Below are 23,229 nucleotides of genomic sequence, written 5' to 3' on the forward strand. Positions count from 1 at the left end.
GTTCCATCATAACCCATATCACTAGTATTTCCTAAGACTGTAATCTTTAATCTCAAATAGATTGTTGATGGGCCTGACACCTACATCCTCGGTATCAGTTGGTGTCACAAAATAATCTATATTCTATTTGTTAGGCTCGGGTCTTGTAATGTCAACTTATCGTGTTCATGGTCGTTCTCGACCACGACTGCAAATAAAACTGACTCACTTAGTGTCACCATACTAATACCAAGTCAGTGAGTACTTAACAAATAGGTGTAGAGACAATTTCACGATCCAACTAAGTTAGAGAAAGATTAACTAATCATGCATTAATTCTTACAACATTCAACTGATCTAACATATCTAAACAAGGTAGTGAATCAAAATAGGTATAACAATAATAACGATATACCTTACTTCCTATAGCTCGGAGGTGTCCTGTCACTACGTGGTCTCAAAACTCAAAAAAAAAATCACATCGAGAAAATAAATTATGAAAATCGAAACATGAAAATAGGCATCGCAAACTTGGCTCTGATACAAATAAATTATCATGCCTCGAGGGTAAGGTTGTCCGAAGAAAATCGGGCAGCGCATCCCCTATAACAATGACAATTAAAATCTCGATACATAGCAACACGGCTGCACAAGAATAAAAATATCAACCCACATGGCTGGAAACAACCACAACGAAAGATATAAGGTAAACTACATGAACAAAACAACGGACTGCGAGTCAGCCCGGCTTGACACAACAAACATCAAATCGAACAAAAGGCCAACAAAAGATAAAAATCTGTACTCAAGTTAATTATTACATGAACATGTTCAGAAAATTAAAATATGAGAAAAAACAAGAACTAAAACTCTCAATGTAATGTGGGACTGGCAGGCAGGATCCTCCAAGCAACTCCATACATATATCATCTACCTGCTACCTAAAAGAAGAAAAATACAACAGGTAGTGAGTCTAAATGACTCCACGGGTAATAGATGATAGTGCATGATAATAACATAAAGAGAAACAAGGTATACAGATCAAGAAATACTTACTACAAAAGCATGTGCTACAATAATCGTTTGCTAACTAAAGCATAACCGATAATAATAATAATCCTCCACTAACCTGCTCAGCAAGGTGTGACCAATAAATTGGGAGTAATACAGCACATCTCAACCTACACGAACAAATACATGATTGGCATAAAGTAAGTTAATAACAAGCATTGACTACAGAAGAACGCTCTATCATAGATGGTCCCGTGGGAAGTGAGAGTAAATAAATAGTCACTGTCTGCATGCGAACTTGCTACCATGACTGGTCTCGTGGGCAGACAGGGTAAGTAAATAGTCATTATCTATGGGTGAACTCGCTATCGCGAATGGTATCGTGGGCAGACAGGGTAAGTAAATAGTCACTATATGTGGGTGAACTCGCTACCATGAATAGTCTCGTGGGCAGACAGGGTATATACGTAACTGTCTAGTTACATACCGCACGCAGACTCGCTACCACGAATGGTATCATGGGCAGTCCTATATATCATGATTGCTGACAACTCTCTCAACCATGAGTGGGAGACAATGGTCGACAGGATATTCCAATGATTGCTAACAACTCTCTCAACCAAGAGTAGGAGACAATGGCCGACAGGATATTCCAATGATTGCAAACAACTCTCTCAACCAAGAGTGGGAGACAATAGTCGATAGGATATTCCAATGATCGCTAACGACTCTCTCAACTAAGAGTGGGAGATAATAGTCGATAGGATAGAACAACAATGGCTGACGACTCTCTCAACCAAGAGTGGGAGACAATAGTGGACAGGGTATAACAATGTAACAATACATAGAAGGGTTTAACCTCACTAGTGTTTAGGCATGAGCCTAAATAATAGATAAGGTCAAGTAGGATACTCGATATCCTTGACTATGGTATGATCTTACAAATACTTGGGCATGAATAAATATGAAGTCGGTAACTTAGTTCAATATTCTACAACTATTCTACGGTATCGTATAGTAGCATAATAGTATGAGTATAAATGGCCATAAATAGCATGGATAACAATGAGACTGCATGAATATCAAAATAAATCAACATACAAGATCAAGAGATAAAAGATCAAGCTTAATAAATAAAAATGATAGAGTCATGGTAAATATAGCAATTATCTAAATATAGATCATGCACTAAGGTCAAAGTACTAAAGGAACAAGGCAGAAAGTACCCACCTTAAATGTAGATCGAGCTAAACAATCTCCATATCGAAGTTCTCATCTTTGTTGGTGTAGGTTGCTCTAGAATCAAACCTAAGTTTTGATGTTATCAAAGGTTCAAGTTAAGTCTTGTTGTGATCTAACAAGTTGACTTGTTGTGATCTAACAAGTTGACTGATTGTGCAGGTGGTTTACTCAATCGAGAAAGCCCTAATCGCGACTAGGCAGGAAAGACTTAGTAGATCGTAGAAGCCAGGAGAAAAGAATAAGTGGGTCAAGAGGATTCGACACTTAGCAGAGAATCTTGATAGGTTTGGAGGACCAAAGATCGAGGGAAAGTCCTGGGTGGTCGATCCAATGCTAAGCTGTAAAGTCCAAATAGGTCTGGAGGACTATGTTTGACAGGTAAATTAAGGTAAGCAACTAGAGGAGCAACAGTGAAGTCATGTTCTGGAAGGGAACAAACCTTAGGTTGCTGATCCAACTGAAGAAATCAGGAATGTTTCCAAGTTGAGATCAAGACAGTGTTACTATTAATTACTACTCATGTATCTTACTATTATTGTGCTAATTCTGTTTTGCAGGAACTTTCATTCTAACTTTGTGTTGTAGGAACTGAAGTTTATTGGTCGACCGAACACCTGGATCGGTAGACCGAACCAAGTTGATTCAAACTAGAGATCAATCGAAGTAGAGTTGGTAAAGTGACTGATCGATAGACCAAACACATTGATCGGTCGACCAAACCAAGCAGACATGGCACAAATCAGATAAAGCTGAGGTGAAGAAGGAAGCCAGACTGATCGGTTGACCGAACCAGAGGATCGGTCGACCGAATGATCATCACATTAAAGTCATATTAATGAAGAATCTCGACGAACAGAGAAAGTGCATCGTTCGGTCGATCGAACAAGGTGATTGGTCGACTGAACCATTCAATATCATCAATGCCCAAAGATCGAATCTCAGTGAAGAAGGAAGGGAGTGGGTTCGGTTGACCGAACCCAAGGATCGGTCGACTAAACGTTGACGATTTTTATAAAAGTGGTGCTCGAGGTTCGAGGTTGGGTATCTGTTCTGAGTTCATCTCTGTGCAAAAGCTGTTGTTCGTGTGACAAGTCTACTACTCATCTCCAAGCAAGCTGCTACTCCATCCAAGAAGTATCGACCAAGCTTCATCCTACATCTAGTGTCGGTATATTTTTATTTAACTTGCTTTGTACTTTAATTTCAAATAAGATAGTAGGTTGTTATTATCTTACACATTTCATTGTACGAATTACTTCTATCCAAAGATTTTAGAAAGAAGAATTTTAGTGAATTGCCTAATGGTGCGATCAAAGATAGCGGGTCTTGGAGTAGGAGTCGACCTAGGCACTGAACCAAGTAACCGAATCGTATTCTTTATTTTTTGCTGCACTAGTTTAGTTTAAATGCTTAAAAAGAAAAGAGTTTTTTTAAAAAGCGATATTCACACACTTTCTTGATCCTTCAATTGGTATCAGAGTCTGGTAGCTCTAAAAATACTTAATTATTTTTCAAAGAAATTTTAAAAACTTTTTCTTTTCCTCTTAAAATGTTTTTTCTTTATATCCAGCACTACTAATCCCAAGACGAGAGTCTTGGAAAGTTTCCTTTCCTTTTTTTTGATAGCAAAGATGACAAACTCCTACCAAGAAGGGTACAGTACAGTCCACCCTCCATTGTTCAAATGAGAGAACTTCAACTACTGGAAAAATAGAATGGAGTGCTACCTCAAGTTTGACATTGAACTTGGTTCACCATACTCAAAGGATGCACTCCCCCGATAGTAGATGGAAAGCCGGTAGAACCAGAAAACTGAACTCCTCCAATGATCAAGAAGGCGCAATTGAACTACAAAGCAATCAACACCATTCAATACGGCCTAACGATGGAGGAACTGAATCGAGTCAGGCCTACGAAAATATAAAAGAACTCTGGGATCATCTGATAAAATTACACGAAGGAACCGACAAATCTAAGGTAAAAAAAAAGATTTGTTATTAAATAATTTGTTTTATATTAAAATTCTTCCTGGAGAGACAGCCACGCAACTGCACACCCGACTGAAAGATATTCTCAATAGACTGCATCTAATCGGACACAACCTAGAGAATCACGACACAATAAGGTACACACTAAATGCCTTCCCGAGAAATGTTTTGTGGGAATCAATAGTAGATGTATACAAAGTTTCAAGGGATCTTTCAATTCTTAAACTAGATGAACTTTTTTGTTAATTAGAATTACATGAACAATCTAACTTGAGTCAAGTCGAGAAAGGTGTTGTCTTGTATGCAGGATTAAGCAAAGAAACCAAGACCAGGGCCAAGATTGAACCAGAAAGTGAGTCTGACTCAAACTCAACCAATGAAGAGGAGCTAGTCAACATGGTCCAAAAACTACTAACAAGGAAGAAGTTCAAAAGGAGCACCAAAAGGACACCAATCAACCAGACACAAAATAAATCAGAAATGATTTGTTACAGATGCAACAAGAAGGGGAATCTCAAAAAGGAATGCCCTAACCGGAAGGAGCAAAATCCAAAATCAACACAAATTAAAGAAAGAAGGCCCTCAAAGCAACGTGGGATGAGTCATCTTCCGAAGAGTCTGATGCAGAAGAACCGAAGCATTCAAGTCATCTTGCCCTTATGGTAAGAAACAAAGGTTCCGAGTCCTAGGAAGAGTACGAGTTCGAGACTGACATTGAGTCCGAGATCGACATCATGTCCAGCCACGGATCCACATCTATTTCTGAAGGTCTCAATATGGTAACATTTTATTCCAAGTCAAATTTACTTAAAATAGTTAAATGTTTGTTTAAAAAATTAACCAAAATCTAAAAACAAAATAACTTACTACTTAAGGAAATTGATCACCTTAAGGAGCAAGTTAACTTGAGTGACTCGACTAACCAAGTTCAAGTTGGAACTTCAACTCAAGTTACAAAACTTGAGGAAGAAAATTTCAACTTGAAAGGATAAGTCAAGCGACTCAAGAAAACGTTGAAAAAGTTTGAACTGGGATCCAAGTGTCTAAATATGGTACTTGGGTCGCAATGAGCCGTGTACAACAAATCGGGACTTGGCTATAACCTTAACAAATCTGAGACACGGGTCGGGTCCTTAGAAACTGCGGGCATCTTGTGTGGATGTAAAGCAGTGGTCTGTTTTTTGAAAGTCGCTCGCCTCTTGGCCTCCTTGAACAGCTCATATTCTCCTGTTGTCATGGTGACGTTGATCCTTCCGGTATCCTTCATCTTCACTCTCCAGAACAGGCGAAAGAAGTTCCCACAGACGACTCCAAATTGATCCTGTCCAGAATCTGAGTTAGAAGAAAGTTAGCTGAGGTGTCGTCGGTGTTGACGGAGAGGCGACTTGGGGACACCTGGCATATGCGCACTGAAAAATAGACCCCCACGTGGAACTGAAGGACGGCGGTGACCTACCCGACAGTACTTAGGCTCTGCGCACACTCAAACAAGCACCCGGAACGTTAGAGACCATAAACCAGGGAAAAAGTCTCCGGTGCAGGCCCTCCGATGCTCAAGTCAAGTACTTTTTCCCCAGAAGAACAATGTACGAAGGAAAAAGAATTGTAGAAGACAAGTGCAAATGTGCGAAAGAGCGTACCTGCTCAAGGGAGAGGACCTCCCTTTTTATATGACTGTGCGTACCTCTAGAGATTGACTAATATCATAGAATGTCGGGTGTCAAGGCCTCTCAGGTGATGGAGGACGCGTGGCACCTCCTATAGATTAAAAAAAGGTTCCATTCGTAGATGACAACAGACCATTGGAATATTCCTTGACATATGGCAGTTATTATCTGGCAGGTGATTATGATTCCCTGATATTGTTGTCGCCTAGTGCCTTCTGTCCCGCCCAGGTTTAGTTATGAGCCGCTCGGGATGGCTGTTAGGATGTGGCGCTTGGCTCGAGTCTTGCTGAGGGAGACAAACTACGACTAGGGTCCCCTCCCCACACTTGGAGTACTGGAAGGTCGGCCGAGGGTTGTCTGACTGAAAGTACCAAGTCTGTCTCTATGCAGATCGCGTTGAGAAAATCGAACTAGTCGGGGAAGGTTAGGCCTTACTTCAGGTTGTATCTCATGTCTCTGATCTAGGATCTTGATCTGTCAGTACCCGACCGAGAATTATGCAGCTGATGATGTCAGGCGGTTTAACTCCTTCTCTCTAACTTCTGACTGCCACATCCCCTTGACTTCCGACCGTCGCGCCCCCATGAGTTTTGACTGTCATGTCCCCTTGACTTCTGACTGTCATGTTCCCTTGACTTTTGATTGTCACTCCCCCTTAACTTTCGACTACCTGACCTTATCGGACCTTACCTTTTGCACCGTATCAATCCCTATATGCACTTAGCTAAAAATCAATCGTAGCAGTCAGGTCCATAGTTTGTTCATAGTCACACTTGGAGACTGATCTAGCAACTGCAATTTAACTTTATAATTTGACCTTACGAGAGAAAATTATACTATAGCACAGGCTCACAATTCCAGGTGACTAAAAATATCATAGCAATTTATTCAATAAGGATCCTTAATTTTTTCCTAGAGTCACAAAGTGTGGATATTCTTCATAGGCGCAATTATCAAAAGTTGTTTAACATGGATTATCAAAGTTTTCTAAACTCAGTTTGACCTTGTAACTTAAAATTACATGCTTTACTGGAGTAGACCTTTATTAATCTCAAGATTTTTGCAGATTGGGATTATGGTGATAGTTCACGGAGATGATAAAGGCTTGGTGTTGCCACCCAAAGTTGCAGCACTTCAAATTATTGTCATTCCTGTGCCATACAAGGATGTTGCATCTTTAATGCTTGTTCATCAACAGTTCAGACACTTTGTGAAGCAGGGTTTAGAGCCGAAGTGGACTTGAGGGAGAACTAATCCCCTGGCTGGAAGTACTCCTACTGGAAAATGAAAGGTGTTCCTCTGAGGATTGAGATTGGACCAAAGGATTTAGTAAATAACCAAGTAAACTATGACTCAAATAAAATTTGGGTTTGCTAAGTGAAGAATTCTGGTGAATTCTGCCTTGAAGAATTCCGCCAAGAGTTGAAGAATTCTGTCGAGGCATATGAGAGGAACAGCTGATGTTGTATTTCTCAAAAATACTTGGCAATATAAATTTGTACACGAGGATCTTATTTATATACACTTCTTCCCCACTTATGTATAAAATTAAATACAATCAAATCAAATAAAATCTACCTAAATAATAATATCTGATCTGCCTAAATAAATAAAATTTGATCGGTCTAAATTAAACTATCCATATTTATAATATATTCTACCCTCCCTCTCAAATTGGGTTGTACATATTGTACATGCCTAACTTGTCACATAGTTATTCAAAGTTGATCCTTGGGAAAGCTTTTGTATGTGTCTGGATGTCGTGAAGGAATATATGAGAGTTCCACAGCTTCTTTCGCATGTCTGTCAATTTCTATGTGTTTCGTTTTGTCATGGTGAACAAAATTGTTTGCAATGCTGATGGCTGCTAAATTGTCGCATTGTAGTTTGACAATTTTTTCTGAGATTTTTCTAAGTATCCATATTTCTTCACAAATTTCGAGTGCAAGAAGTTTAAATTTTGCTTCAACATTGCTTCTTGCTATCACAGACTGTTTTTACTTCTCCATGTTACCAAATTACCTCAGACATACATATAGTAGCCCGAGGTTGATCATCTATTTATAAGATACCCAACCCAGTCTGCATCTGAGTACACATGTATACCTCAGTCTTTGTTCTTGCAAAATAGTAACCCTTTGCTTGGGGTACTCTTGAGGTATCTCAAGATTCTCTAGTAACCCTTTGCTTGGGGTACGCTTGAGGTATCTTAAGGTGGTAAAAAGGCGAATACGCTCACCCCCAGCGCCCCCGCCAACCCGTCGCAGGGCCAACACGGAGGAAGTAAATCACGGGCGGCTACTAGCCTTTGGAATAATGACTAGCACATAAGGGAGACATTTACCTCGGCTTTACTGAGATTCGAACCCCAGACCTCATGATGACAACACCTCATGCGCTAACCACTAGACCCATCCGAGGGGACCATTTGAGGTATCTCAAGATTCTATAGACAACGTTCATGTGTTCTTCTATCGAACTATTCATAATTGACTTACTACACTGATGGAAAACCTGATATCAAATCATGTGTGAGATAGATAGATGAGATATCTTACAAGTCGTTGATATCTCCCCTTGTCTACTGGTGCATGGTCCTTTCCAAAATCAATTTTGTTGGAAGCATCCATCAGAGTATCCACAGGCTTACACCCAAGCATGTCTGTTTCTTTTTAGTAGACCCAACGTGTATTTCAATTGTGAAAGGAATATTCCGTGTTCAAATCGAGCTAGTTTCATGCCAAGGAAGAATTTTGGGTTCCTAAAATCTTTTATATCAAATTCCTAAGTGAGGAGCTCTTTTAGATTTGTGATTTCTTTCTCATTATCACTGGTGATGATGATATCATCGACATAGACAATAAGAATGGTGATCTATCTTTCAGGAGAGATTTTCACAAATAAGTTTTAATCTACTTGACACTGAGTGTATCCATGCTTTGTCGTAGAAGTAGCAAGCTTGTCAAATCATGTCTTGGGAGATTGCTTAAGACCATATAATGACTTGTGAAACTTGCATACCTTGTTGTTATGAGCGCCAAGGCCAGGTGAAATTTTCATGTAAACTTCTTCTTCCAAGTTACCATTTAGAAAGACATTTTTGACGTTCAATTGATATAAATGTCAGTCCTTGTTTGCAGACAAAGAGAATAAGATTTTGATAGTGTTGAGCTTGGCCACTAGAGCAAAGGTTTCAAGGTAATTGATGCCATAGGATTGTGAGAATTGTTAGAGTGTATACTAAAAGCCTAGCTTTTGGTATAAACATTTATCTAGAAATAAGAATCACATTGGTCAAATGTCTACATTTATGATAAATGTAGTTGTTCAATTAATTTATATTGTAGATAACATGGTGTGTGGTGTCACACACAAAGGATCATGTTATCAGTACCTTATAAATTATAAACAGTAACTCACGACCATAATGGAAAGGAACAAACCATTTGAAGGTCGTAGTGTAATTAGGTATTAGTTTATCTTAACTATATAATTACACTAGTACACTTAGAGTGTATTGAGTAGGACCATTAGAGGTCGTTTCTTTTATACTGACTTTATAAAGAAACAAAGACCTCAGTTATTATGGAAGTGTGTGCTCTTAATCCTAATATAATAACAAGCACATATATTTGATATTTATTTTTTTAATTTATCAATGGGTGAGATTTAGTTCGATGAATCAATAAGCCCGATAAGTTGGGAAATGATATCACTTATAGTGTGTGTTGTTGATTATAGAAGGAAACTGTGTCCTAGTAATCTAGGTTGAGAATGTCCCCAAGAGGAGCTCATAAGGATTGTCATGTTAAACCCTGCAGGTGGACTTAGTCCGACATGACGATAAGGTTGAGTGGTACTACTCTTGGACTAAGATATTAATTAAATGAGTTGTCAGTAACTCGCTTAATTAGTGGACATTTGACATCTTAAACACAGGGAGACTAACACACTCATAATAAGAAGGAGCCCAAAATGTAATTTGGGATTGGTGCGGTAGTTCAATAATAGTTCTTTAGTGGAATGAATTATTATTGATGGAATTAAGTTGTGTGTTCGGGGCGAACACGGGAAGCTTAATTTCATCGGGAGACCAAAACCAATTCCTCCTCTCGGTTCCTATCGTAACCTCTTGCATATAGAGATTTATACCCACCACATACCCACCTTCTTACCCAACCAATAGGGGTCGGCCAAGCCAAGCTTGAAGCTCAAGCTTAAGGCCGGCCAAGCCTAAAGGTTGAGCCTTAAGGTAGCCGACCAATAGCTTGGAGCCTAAGCTTAGGTGGCCGACCACATCATATTAAAAGGTTTTTTGTTAAAATTATTTCTTATGTGGATATCATGGTTTTAAAGAGAGTTTAAAATTAAATCTTTCCTTTTAAAGCTTTCTACAAAAGATTAAGAAAAGATTTGAAATCTTTCCTTATTTGTAAATTGAAAGGAGATTTTATTTTTAAGAAAAACTTTCCTTTTGGTAACCATGATAATAATTTAAAAGAGAGTTTAAAAATTAAATATTTCTTTTATAAGTTTCTACAAAAGATTAAGAAAAGATTTGATATCTTTCCTTATTTGTAGATTGAAAGGAGATCTTAATTTTTAGAGAAAACTTTCCTTTTGGAAATCATCTACATGTTTAAAAGAAATATTTTAATTTATAAAATTTCCTTTTATTAACCAATCATGAAGGGATAAAAATTATTGGAGAAATTTTTATAAATTTCTAGAAACAAATTAGGAAGTTTTAATTCTTGTGTGAATTAAATTTTCCTTATTTTGGGGAATTAGAAGTGGCCGACCATTATTATTAAAAGAAGAAAATTGTTTTTTAATTAAAATAATTTTTCCTTTTTATGACAAAAGAATTAAGGAATTTTTTATTAAAATTTCCTTATTTGTCAAGACCAAGGATTATAAAAGAGGGGGTAGAGGTGTCTTCACGGGTGACCAACTCTATTATTCTTCTCCTCTCTTTTCCTCCTTGGTGGCCGGCCCTAACTTCTTCCTCTTCTCTTCTTCTTATGGCCGGCGGCAACCTCTCTTGGAGCTCTTGATGGTGGCCGGTTCTAGCTAGGAGAAGGAGAGAAAGGTGGTTTTGTTTCTTGCATCCCTTGGAGCTTGGTGGTGGTGGTCGGACCTCTACTTCTCTTGGAGAATTGTGGTGGCCGAAACTTGCAAGGAAGAAGAAGGTGCTTGGTGGTTCTCATCTCGGAAGATCGTTGCCCACACAACGTCCGAGGTTAGAAGAGGAATACGGTAGAAGATCAAGAGGTCTTTTTAGAAGGTATAACTAGTAATTTTTCCTTTCCGCATCATGCTAGTTATTTATGGAAATAATACCAAATACAAGAGGCTTACGATTCTAGTATTTCGAATATATTTTTCGATGTTGTGTTCTTTTGTTTTTTCTTTTCCTTGTGATTTGATTGTTCTTTTCGGTTAACCTAAAGTTATTTTAGGAAATTAAATATTAGATTTCTATAAAAGGTTTTGTCTAGTCGGTGGTGGTTGCTCCCATATCCAAGAAGGTCATGTGCCTCGCCACGTCAGTACTGGGAACCAATTATGGAAATTAATATTTAATGGAATTAATAACTTAAGGAGATTTGGGTCGAACGTGTTAAGTTCCGCAGGAGATCCAAGTCAAAACCTAAAAGAACAAATAGATTAAGTTTTGGATCAAACGTGTTAAGTTCCGCAGGCGATCCAAAATTTAATTTAAAAGAACACATGGTAGCTAGGAAAAGGTTCAGACCTTTGTACAAAATTTTTGTACAGTGGAACCTCTAGGTTTTCCGAGTAGCAACCAACAAGAATCCCTTGGCTACAAGACATGCCTCTAGTCTTAAAAAAATGTTCCATCAGCTTTGTGTTTGACTTTAAAAGTCTATTTGCACCCAATTGCTTTCTTTCCCTTTGGTAGTTCACAATACCATGTACCATTCTTTTGTAGGGCTTTAACTTCCTCGTCAACAAGTTTTTCTATTCAGGGTGTTTGAGAGCTTCATCAATGGTGGTTGGACTTGAATATTATCAAAGGCGGCGACACACACTTGATAATTTGGGAACAATCCTTTATAAGAAATAAAGTTGGAAATGAGATCCATGGTGCAAGATCTAATTCCCTTAACGCAATTGGAATGTTAAGGTTATTATCCATAGGTGAAGTAGATTCATGATTGAGTATCATACATGAGTGAATGTCTATGGGAGTTGGATCCAGTTCTAACTCTTGAAATGGTACTGAATATGCCTTTCGTCTTGTGTATACACCAAATGTTTCACTACAGGAGGAGGTGATGCATGTGAGGTGTTGGGATGTGACACCTTGATGTCGAGATATGGTTGGAACAGTATGATGAATGATGATATTCACTCAGATTCTCCTCCTGAATATCAGAACTGGAATAGTATGATTGTTGTTCAAAGAAAGTGGCATCCATGATGTTGTAGATTTTCTTGGTGACAAGTGAGTAACATTTGTAGCCTTTTTGGAATGGTGAGTAGTCAAGGAAAATGCATTTGGTGGATCTTGGATCAAGTTTCTTACGATTGTGTTGGTGGATGTGAATAAATGATGTACAACCAAATACTTTTGCAAGAATGTTTTGAGAGATTACCTTGGTGTGGGGGTATGATTTGTTGAGAAGTTGAACCGGACTATGAAAATTGAGAACTCAAGAGGGCATTCAATTGATGAGATAGATGGTTGTGGAGACGACATTACCCAAAAAAACTTTAGTACATGGGAAGAGAACATGAGTGAGCGAACTACCTCGAGAAGATGTTTGTTCTTGCGTTGTCACGCCCCAGGGTATACTTGTCCACCAAACCGAACGGTACCCCCTAGTGACAGTATGAGAAATAATCGATATCAAATCATTTAAAGCCAACACGACTAGCTAATAATGATAATGCGTGTATGTATGCAGGCTAGTGAAGTGTTATGTTATTGATTATACTTTTGGTTAGTAAGTATTTTACTTGAGATTGTATCCTTTGATCTCCTGTCAGTATGTTATCTATGCACTATTTTCTTCTACCCACTAAGTTATTATACTCAGTACCCTTTATTTTTTTCTTTGACTTTCAGGTTAACAAATAGAAGAGGTGTTGTGTCGCTCAGAGGTCTTGGCCGTCAATCTTGCTAGAGTTAGATTTATGTTGAGCTATTCGTTTTATTATTTTCGTTGCTTATGGTTAGAGTTTCCACAAGCTAGAGCCATGATCCAAGATTGAACCATATGGATGAAACATTGAATGAAGTAGGGGAGGCCTGAGCGGGTCAATGACCTGATGCTTGAGGGGAGGCTCTGAGTAGGTCAAAAGTGATCTGATGCTTGAGAAGGACCAGTGGTCCTTTGTTTAAGGAGGGATTGTTGGGGTTACAAGGTTACAAACATAGTCCTACATTGAAAACATATGAGAAAGATCATAAATTTATAAGAAAAAATATCTTCATTGGCATGAGGCCTTTTGGATAGAGCCTAAGAGCAAAAACTATGAGGGCTTAGGCCCAAAGTGGACAATATCATACCATTATGGAGATATCTAAATTTTTTTTGATCCTACAATTGGTATCAGTGCATGGTTTGAGTTCAAATGCTGGGTTTTGTGTTTTAGGGATTTCTATCTCGTTTGATTATTTTAATTGGTATTAGAGTTAGATTTCTCTTCATCGAACCAACCGCCGAAAGAGCCATGATACAAGATCGAACCACGTGGGTGAAACTTGGAACAAAGTAGGGGAGACCTTGAGCAGGTCAGTGACCTAATGCTTGAGGGGAGGCCCTGAGCAGGTCAAGAGTGACCTGATACTCGAGAGGAGGCCCTAAGCAGGTCAAGAGTGACTTGATACCTGAGGAAAATCGTAAGGTCCTTTGTTTGAGGGAGGAATTATTGAGATTACAAGGTTGCAAACATAGTCTCATATTGAAAACACATGGGAAAGATTATGGGTTTATAAGAAAAAATATCTCCATTGGTATGAAGCATTTTGGGTATAGCCCAAGAGCAAAATCATAAGAGTTTGGGCCAAAGTGGACAATATCATATCATTGTGAAGATATCTAAATTCTTTTGATCCCTTTATGTGTTCAACAATCCTATTTTATTGAGGAGTATAAACGCAGGAACTGAGGTGGATGATGCCTTTTGATGATAGAAAAGTGCTAAGATTTGATGTTAAGTATTCATGGGCATTGTCAGTCTCGCTATAGATGTATCTTTCATTAAAAACAACCAAGTCAGGCAAGTATGATCATCAACAAATGAAAGAACCAATGATTTCCTGGAAGAGTTTTAACATGGGATGGTCCCCAAACGTCACTATGAATGAGTGAAAAGGGTTTAGATGGTTTGTAACTTAAGCTCGGAAAGGATACTTGTGTATGTTTAGCAACATTGTCATTAAGGAATAAGTTTAGAATGAGTTTTGCAAAATAAGTAAAGTTTGGATGACCAAGACGATAATGTCATAACATGATTTCAGCATGTTTATTGTTGGAAGAGGTAGAGTGGTAGCTAGCTAAATTTTCTCAGTGAGGCGAAGTCCCATGAATAATGTAGAGTTCAGAACACGATTCAATACTACCAATCGTCTTCCTCGTTTTCGTATCTTGAAATTTACACAATTTAGGAGAAAATTTAGCAAGATATTTTAAATCATGAGTCAACTTTCCTATGGATAATAAATTACAGTACATTTAATGTAGGAACATGAAGGACTATTTGCAAGTATATGTTTGGCCTTATCTTTATGGAACCAACGCCAACGTTTTAACGATAGACCCATTTGCAACTCAAATAGTGGAATTGTCTCAACAGGGAATATAATTGTAAAGGAGGGATATATCGCCGATCATATATTTCGATGCGTCTGAGTCAATAATGCATTGTCTGAGAAACCTATTTATATTTAAAGTATTAGGGAGAATACCTTCGTTGTGGGTTAAGTAACCAGTGGGCTCCAGATGGGTTGAGGCAACGGTGAGCTTTTTTAGGCTTGAACGGGTTGAAATTTCAGATTGGGCATGATTTTCGGTGCACCTGTGCTGAAAAAGAAACTCAGCATGATTCTCAACCTTCCCATATCTTTCGTTGCTTGGTAGGTCACGCAGCATCTTCATCAGCAAGTCAATCTGTTCAGCACTGAAGGGGTTAGCTGCCGAGGGCTGATTATGGGCGACGTGAGCTCATGGGTGGCGCTCCAACTTGATCTTCTAGTCATGTGGCTTCCTGTAAATCACCCAACATTTATCTTTGGTGTGCCCAACTTTGCGACAAAGGTCGCACCAAGGATGACCACGACGCGGCTGGCTGTCTCCATCATTCTGTCAAGGATCATGATTGTCGTCGTTGAGTTGAGGCTGGAATCGATGAATCACAAGTGCAGAAGCTTCAGCAGCAGTAGTCGGCTAGAGCATAATCTTCTGTCAACTTTACTCTTGGCGAACTTCAACAAAAGCCTCATGCACGCTCGACCGTGGCTTGAGGCTGAGAATGCACGAGTGTATGTTGTCCAGTGAGGAGTTTAACCTGAACAGAAATTTGAAGGCCCTCCTCTGCTCATTGATTTCTCAATGGAGTTCGGCGTCGGTTTTACAAGCCCATAGGTGAGCATCAAGGATGTTGACTTGTTGCCAATGGCGAGAAAGGGAGTTGAAATATTGTGTAATAGATAGCTCACCTTGTCTAAGGTCGTGAAGAAAGTTTTCCCCGATTTAGTTGGTCATCGAATTTATCAGCCATGGCATCACCATGTAATTCTCAGCGTTCTAGATTTTGTATTTTGGGTATTCGAGTGAGGGTGCGACAGAGGCGCTGGTGAGAAAATCCTCTTTCCCTTTGCCGCAGATATGCATCTTTACGGACTACGACCTTTAGAGATAATTCAGACCATTGAGTTTGTGGCCAGTGATATACGAGCCTTCAACTCCAACAGGAACATTAGGGGTTGACATGGCGAGAACAAGGCTGTGGTCGCTGAGAGTTTGCTGCGGTTGAAGAAAGAGATGGCTTACAGTGTCGGAAGTAGCCTTTGTGATAGAATAGATTCAATGGTAGAAAGAGATGGCTGATGGCTCTGATACCATGAAGCATTTTGTTGAAGAATTCTGCCGAGGAATAGCTCATGTTGTATTTCTCAAAAATACTTGATAATATAAATTTGTACATGAGGATCTTATTTACGTTGAAGTTTAGTTTGTATTGTGAACAGAGTTTGCATTTTAAATAGTTGCATCTCTTTAACTTTCATTGTAAACAATGTTTAAAATGCGAACAATTGCATCTCTCTCTGTGACCAACAATTTCATTGTGAATGGTTGTCCTTTTTGAACTAACATGGCTGATGAATGATTGTGTCCTTTTATGGCTGATTGAAATAATTCTATAAATAAGTAGGCGGGATCCTTTGATCCACAAATTGTAGACCAGAGAATAGTTCATAAATTTTGATTGGTTGATTTTAACAGACCCTATCTGTAAATAGATAGGGTTCACTAAAATCAACCAATGCATTTAGTTAATCATCCTCGGGTCCGCAAATGAACGGGAGGATCCGTCCTCATAAATAAGTCCTCTTGGCCAAATTAAAAGATAATTATTCCCTATTCTTATGCAAACAACTAAAGAATTTGCTACTTTGTTATTTGAGAATCTATCGTATATCTAGAAGAGATTGCCTATTATAATCCGGTCTAGCAAGATACTAGGGGCAATAAACTCTTTAAAAAAAATAATTACGTGCTTTAGATGCTTCGAATTCAGCATCTTGGCTTCGGGTCCTTGCAAAAGCCTCTTGAAAGGATTTCTTACTATAATTTATACACTTCTTTCCTACTCATTTATGGAATGAAATACAATCAAATAAAATCTATCTAAATAAATAAAATCTGATCTGCCTAAATAAATAAAATTTGATCCGCCTAAATTAAATCATCCATATTTACAATATATTTTTCACTAAGTACTTAGTACATGCTGTTTCAGCTCTTGGATGCAGTTGCAAATGCAAACACAAGTAGATATTCTTGCTTACACCCATAAAACTACACTCGTCAAACGTTTCATATATTTGCGCCTACATGCACTGCAGAGGCAATCTTAGGGGATTTGAACTGGTTAAGTTTTAGTTGTTTATTTTGGGTCTTGAATTTTGAATCTTTGATTTGGAAAATCTGAAAAACAGCTCGATTCAATATATTCACTTAACTGTAATATAAACTTAGAAAACTTACCTGAAAGATGATCTTATGGCATAATATTATATGCTTCTTGAAATGTTTTTTTTTTTTTGGTCTAATTATGCAATGTTTTTGTTTCTTGTATGGTAGGAGTCAAATCTCACATGTGATTCTGCAGGTACGGGTTGTTCGCCGCGACAATGGTGCTAAAACAGACATCAATGGGTAATTCTGTGGATCAAGTGAAGGAGATACTTATAAGTATCCAGGAAAGATTGTTCAATGCTGCAATCAAGGCTGTCAACACCTGGGATGAGTTTATAGCTGCCCTGCCTCAACGAGAAAAAGATGATTCTTGCTCCATGCTGAGATGAAGAGGTAGGTACATCCTTTCCATGTTCAAGAGAGTAATTTTTTTTCTTCGATACAATCCAATAGATAACCTTCTGTCTTTTATGTTTTAATGTGTTCCAACATAACAAACATGCGTGGTATTTCCCTTGCATTTATCTGCATTTCTTTAGGCAGAAACACTTGAGGATGGAAAGAATTCTCCAGCTGTTCTTTGCTCCCCTTGTTTCTTGATGGAAATTGAGGGAAACAAGTAAAATACTTTTTCTCAATTTTGTCTATTTTGGCTTTCCTCCAAATCAGATGGAAGTGGCACTGCTCTCCTATTTTGGGTTATTATTAACTGTTAAATCCCACCAAATAATTGAAATTCACTTCCCCCCAATTTTTTTTATTATTAATAGTGTTCTTTTCTAAAAACGTTTTTTGGTCAAATTAATTTTAGAATTTCATTCTCCTTTCCCTCCATGAAATATAAACCAGTGAAATCGTTCCTCATTCGTCTCTTCTAATTCTTTCGCTTCATCTCGTAAGAAACAGAGTCTAGTATTTGCAATCTATCTTATTTTTATTGAACTGTATTGTTCTAGTTGAGAATTCCATTTTTATTGAAGTGCATTGTTCTAGTTGAGAATTCCAAGTTGGTTTCGATGCTCTTCAAAGTTCAATTGTAGAATTGAAAGTTTGTGATCTCTAGATCACTTATTATTTCGTTACATTATTTTATCCAATTTGCTCTTTCAAATTGTTAACTTTTGTTCGAGAAGGAAATTCGGCTCGTATTCATTTACTTTTTTTTGAGAAAGGTAAATAGTTTATATATCAAATGAGAAATTATATATGGACACAGAGCGATAGACGTTTGTCTGAATCTTACGAAATACCCTTTCGACATCAGGAACATCTCCCTCAAATTGACAATGATTACGTGCTTACCATAACAAAAATATCATGCACAATATACCCAAGTATCTAGCTCTGGTCAAGTGATCATTGCTACAGTATCTCTGGAAAAAGACCTCTCTAGCATTCGCTTGGAGGTGCTCATCTCATGCCGTAGGTGAAGCCAAGTTTTCACCTTGTCCCATAGAGCAGTGCTAATGGGGCACCAAAAGAAGGTGTGAATCGAAGATTCATCCTCATCTTTGCATAGAGGATAGGTTTTGCATGGCATGTCCTCTAGCTGATCCTTTGTGCGTAGGTAGTCATGCGCAAGGAGCCATAGCGTGAACTGATGCTTGGGCATAAGGTAAGCCTTCCACACTGCCTTTGCCCATGGCTTGGACTCACCTCGTGGATGGAAGAAGTCGTATGCAGGTGTTGTATGTCGCTGATCAGTGCTGAACCAGCTGGCCAACAGGGTCTGCGCCTGGAATTTGGATCCTGTTCGGTTGCACAAAGTGTCACGAAATTGCAGTAATTTCTTGATCAAAGGCGAGTCTGCTGCCTTGGCATTCCAGCAGACTTGGCATTCCAGTCCCACAAATCAACATGCTGGAGGTACTGATGATGGACATATTTCACCCAAAGAGAGTCCTTTTTCCGTTTTAGATTTCATAGAGACTTGTATAGCGAGGCTGAGTTCTAAGCTTTCGGATCTCAAATTTCATATTAGGAAATAATTATTATAAGTAAATAGTTATTTATTTCTTAATTATTAAGAAATAATTATTATTAGAAAATAGTTATTTGTTTCCTAATTATTGGAGAATAATTATTATTAGAAAATACTTTATTGTTTTCCTAATTTATGTATTTTCCTATTTTCACTTATAATGATGTTTTATATATATCATATGTTATCATTAATAATATGTGTAAATTCTATCGTCAATATGGTATCATAGCTCTAAGCTTAACAGCAACCCTTTTTTTCTTCTCTTTTTTTCTTTCTTTCTTTTCTCCACAATACCTACCAGCCGCCTTCTACAATGATTGTCGCCGACGACATCAACTGCCGGCTCCAGCCGCCTTCTACAATGGCTGCCGCCGACGACATCACCCGCCGGCTATCTCTCACAAATACTCTTGATTCTCCTGCCTCTCTTGTGGTTCTCAACGTCAATGTTCAGGCACCATTGAAACTCACCACCTCCAATTATTCTGCCTGGCTATTGCAGTTCACGTCTCTTCTATTCGGATATTGCTTACTGGGTTTTGTTGATGGCTCACGTCCCTGTCCTCCTGCGCAGATAACGCCTACAGATGCCACGCTCCCTCAGGCGAATCTTGATCATATTCTCTGGCTTTGCCAGGATCAACTTCTCCTCAACGCTATTATACGTTCGATATCTCCTGCTCTTGTGCAATTTATTTCTTCATCAACTTAATCTAGAGACGCATGGCAGACGCTGGAGAGAACCTACGCCACTCCCTCACGTGGCAGGATTATGACTCGTCAAAATCTTGTCAGCCCTCAGCAGGGTAACAGGTCTATCACTGATTATATGCAGGACATCAAAAGAAATATTGACGCTCTTGCGCTTATGAATGTTAAAGTTGACTTTGATGAGCTCTCTATTCGTGTTCTGAATAGTCTTAGCCAAGATTACTGCAATATCGCACATGCTCTACAAGTTCGTGGCGTCCCTATTACCCTTGATGAGCTATTCGAGCAGCTCCTCAGCTATGAAGCCCAGTTAAAAGTCTCAACATCATCTTCATCTTCGATGCCAATGACTGCTCTTGTGGCTCCAATAAGAAATTCTCGTAATCGGTATTCAAACTATCGTGGTGATCGCCAGCAGGTTCCGCCTATATCCCATCAGCCACGCATGTCTACTCCTGGGCTATTTGCGCGTCCTCCTACACATCCAGCTGTATCCAGTCCCAATCATTATCTTGGGCGTTGTTAGATTTGTGGTGTCCAAGGTCACTCTGCTCGCCAGTGCAGTCATATGATTGTCTCGATGCTTGCTCTGCTTCCGCCGGCTCCTCCGCGTGCTCCGCGTCCCACGTATAGTGCGCCGTTTGCACACACTGTCGTTCATTATACACCTTCGTCTGATTCTCGGGAATGGGTTGTTGACTCTGGCACCTCTCATCATGTCACCACTGATCTCGCTACTCTCTCGTTGCATGAGCCTTACTCTGGGAATGATAGCGTCGTCATTAGTGATGGTTCTAGACTACCTATTACACACACTGGTTCTTTTCTTTTTCCCTACTCCATCTTTCCCTTTAGTTTTCTCCAATGTTTTATTTGTGTCATCTATGTCAAAAAAATTTGATTTCTGTCGCAGCACTTTATGCTACTAATCCTGTTACATTTCTTTTCTTTGATTCATATTTTCAGGTGTTGGATCGTCGTACGAAAGCGACACTAGTCAACGGGATTCATAGAGATGTTGTCTATTACTAGCCAAAATTTATGTCTACGCTATCATCATCTTCCGTCATGTCTGTCTCGTCATCTATTTCCTTATGACATAGTCGTTTAGGTCATCCGTCATTAGATGTTTTGCAACGTTTTTTTTTTATCCTTGGGTCTTTCATTTCCTACGAATACTTTGTCTAATTTTTCATACACTTCATGCAATATTAATAAGAGTCATAAACTGTCCTTTCATAAATCTAGTATTTCGTCTCGTGCTCCTTTGGATATTATCTTTTCTGATGTTTGGACATCTCCTATATCATCATTTGATGGACTCAAATATTATGTTATCTTTGTTGATCATTTTACAAAGTATATATAGCTTTATCCTTTACGCAATAAATCGGATGTATACTCTACCTTTATTGCATTTAAAACTCTTGTTGAAAATCGATTCTCGATGATTATCCAAATACTATTCACTAATAATGGAGGTGAATTCTTAGCCCTTCGCTCCTTTCTTACTACTCATGGTATTAGTCATCTTACCACTCCTCCACACACTCTTGGACACAATGGATACTCTGAACGTCGTCATCGCCATATAGTCGAAATTGGTCTCACTTTGTTGCACAAAGCATCTATTCCACTCACTTTTTGGCCTTATGTATTTGTTGCGGCAGTCTATTTGATTAACCGCATGCCTAAGGTCGGTCTCTCCCATATGTCCTCTTTTGAAAAATTATTCACCACCGTTCCTGATCTTTCTAAGCTTCGATTTTTCGAGTGTCTATGCTTTCCATGGTTGCGCCCCTACTCTCACCACAAGCTTGATCCCAAGGCAACCTCATGTGTCTTCCTTGGCATGTAGCTCTCAAATGAGTCTTTGTATCTCGTCATGTTAAGTTTGTGGAGAATGTTTTCCCATTTACCATCACCTCCTCCTTGGATTCCACAGTAATAGACACTGACTTTGAGCTCTCTGCTGCACCAGTTCGTGGGACCCTCCAGCATCGAAGTCGCAACCTACCACTAACCATAGCCGTCCGCAAATGACTTCTTCACCGATGTCATCCTCGCCGCCATCATCTCTGCCATCATCACCTCTTGTTGTTGGGTCGTCCACGCTGCCTGGTGGCAACCGACACTCTAGCCCACCGACTCTTTCTCCCGCTCTCGCTTCTCTAAACCAACATCCCATTTAAACTCGCTCCAAAAATGTCATCTACAAACTCAATCCAAAGTATCTTCTTCATACTAGTCTTCCACAACCTTGTGAACCCTCCTCTGTCACGCATGCGCTCAAAGATCCGAATTGGGTACAAGCCATGCATGAAGAGTATGATGCTCTTCTCCGTAATCAGACTTGGACTCTTGTCCCACCTTCGCCAGACCAAAATCTTATGGGTAATAAGTGGCTGTTTCGCATTAAGCGTAATTCTGATGGCTCAATTGATCGGTATAAGGCTCGCCTTGTTGCCAAGGATTTTCATCAGCGCTCTGGTGTTGACTTTCATGATACATTCAACTCTGTTATTAATCCAGTAACAATGCGCATTGTTCTTAGTTTAGCTGTGAATCCGAGGTGGTGTCTTCGCCAACTTGATGTAAACAATGCATTTCTTAATGGTCATCTTGCAGAGGGGGTTTATATGGCGCAACCTTCGGGTATACACAGTGCTGAGTTTCCGGATCATGTATGCCAGTTGCATAAGGTGCTTTATGGCCTGAAGCAGGCTCCACGCGCCTAGTATTTGGAGTTTCGCGCTTTCTTGGTCTCTCTTGGCTTTATCGCATCCCAAGCTGACACCTCCTTATTTGTTTATTCTTAAGATGATACTGTTATCTATTTCCTTGTATATGTTGATGATCTAATTATTACAGGGAGTGATGTTTTTTCTATTGACGTCATAGTATGTAAACTTCATGTAAAATTTGTGATTAAGGATCTTGGGGTTCTTTCCCTCTTCTGTGGTATTGAACTTCGCCCAACCTCAAATGGTCTTCTCTTGTCTCAGCAAAAGCATGTCATTGATCTTCTCTCCAAACACAACATGCTTGATTCCAAATCGGTCTCCACTCCTATTACTGGTGGCTCTCGTCTTACTTTGCATGATGGGTCTTCATCTTTTGATACGACTAAGTTCCGACAAGTGGTTGGAGGCTTACAACATCTCCGTATGACTCGTCCCGATATTTTCTTTGCGGTCAACAAGCTTTCACAGTTTATGCATGCTCCTTCAGAGACGCATTGGGGTGTTGTGAAGCGTCTACTTCGGTATCTCAATGGTACTAGGGATCTTGGCATTCGTCTTCTTGTAGATACACCTTTTACTCTTCATAGTTTCTCCGATGCAGACTAGGCAGGAGATCCAGATGATCGGTGGTCTACGGGTGCATTTATTATTTTTCTAGGTGTTAATCCGGCTTCCTGGAAATCTACCAAACATCGCACAGTTGCACGCTCTTCGACTGAGGCTGAATAT

The 23,229-nt window shown here is 39.1% G+C and overlaps 1 pseudogene; it reads left to right on the forward strand.

The window, feature by feature from the left end:
- Positions 1-17,684, forward strand: part of LOC122022914 — a 33,525-nt pseudogene extending 15,841 nt beyond the window's left edge.
- The last annotated feature ends 5,545 nt before the right edge of the window (positions 17,685-23,229 follow it).

The sequence above is a fragment of the Zingiber officinale genome, chromosome 9B (genome assembly GCF_018446385.1).
Source record: "Zingiber officinale cultivar Zhangliang chromosome 9B, Zo_v1.1, whole genome shotgun sequence".
NCBI lineage: Eukaryota > Viridiplantae > Streptophyta > Magnoliopsida > Zingiberales > Zingiberaceae > Zingiber > Zingiber officinale.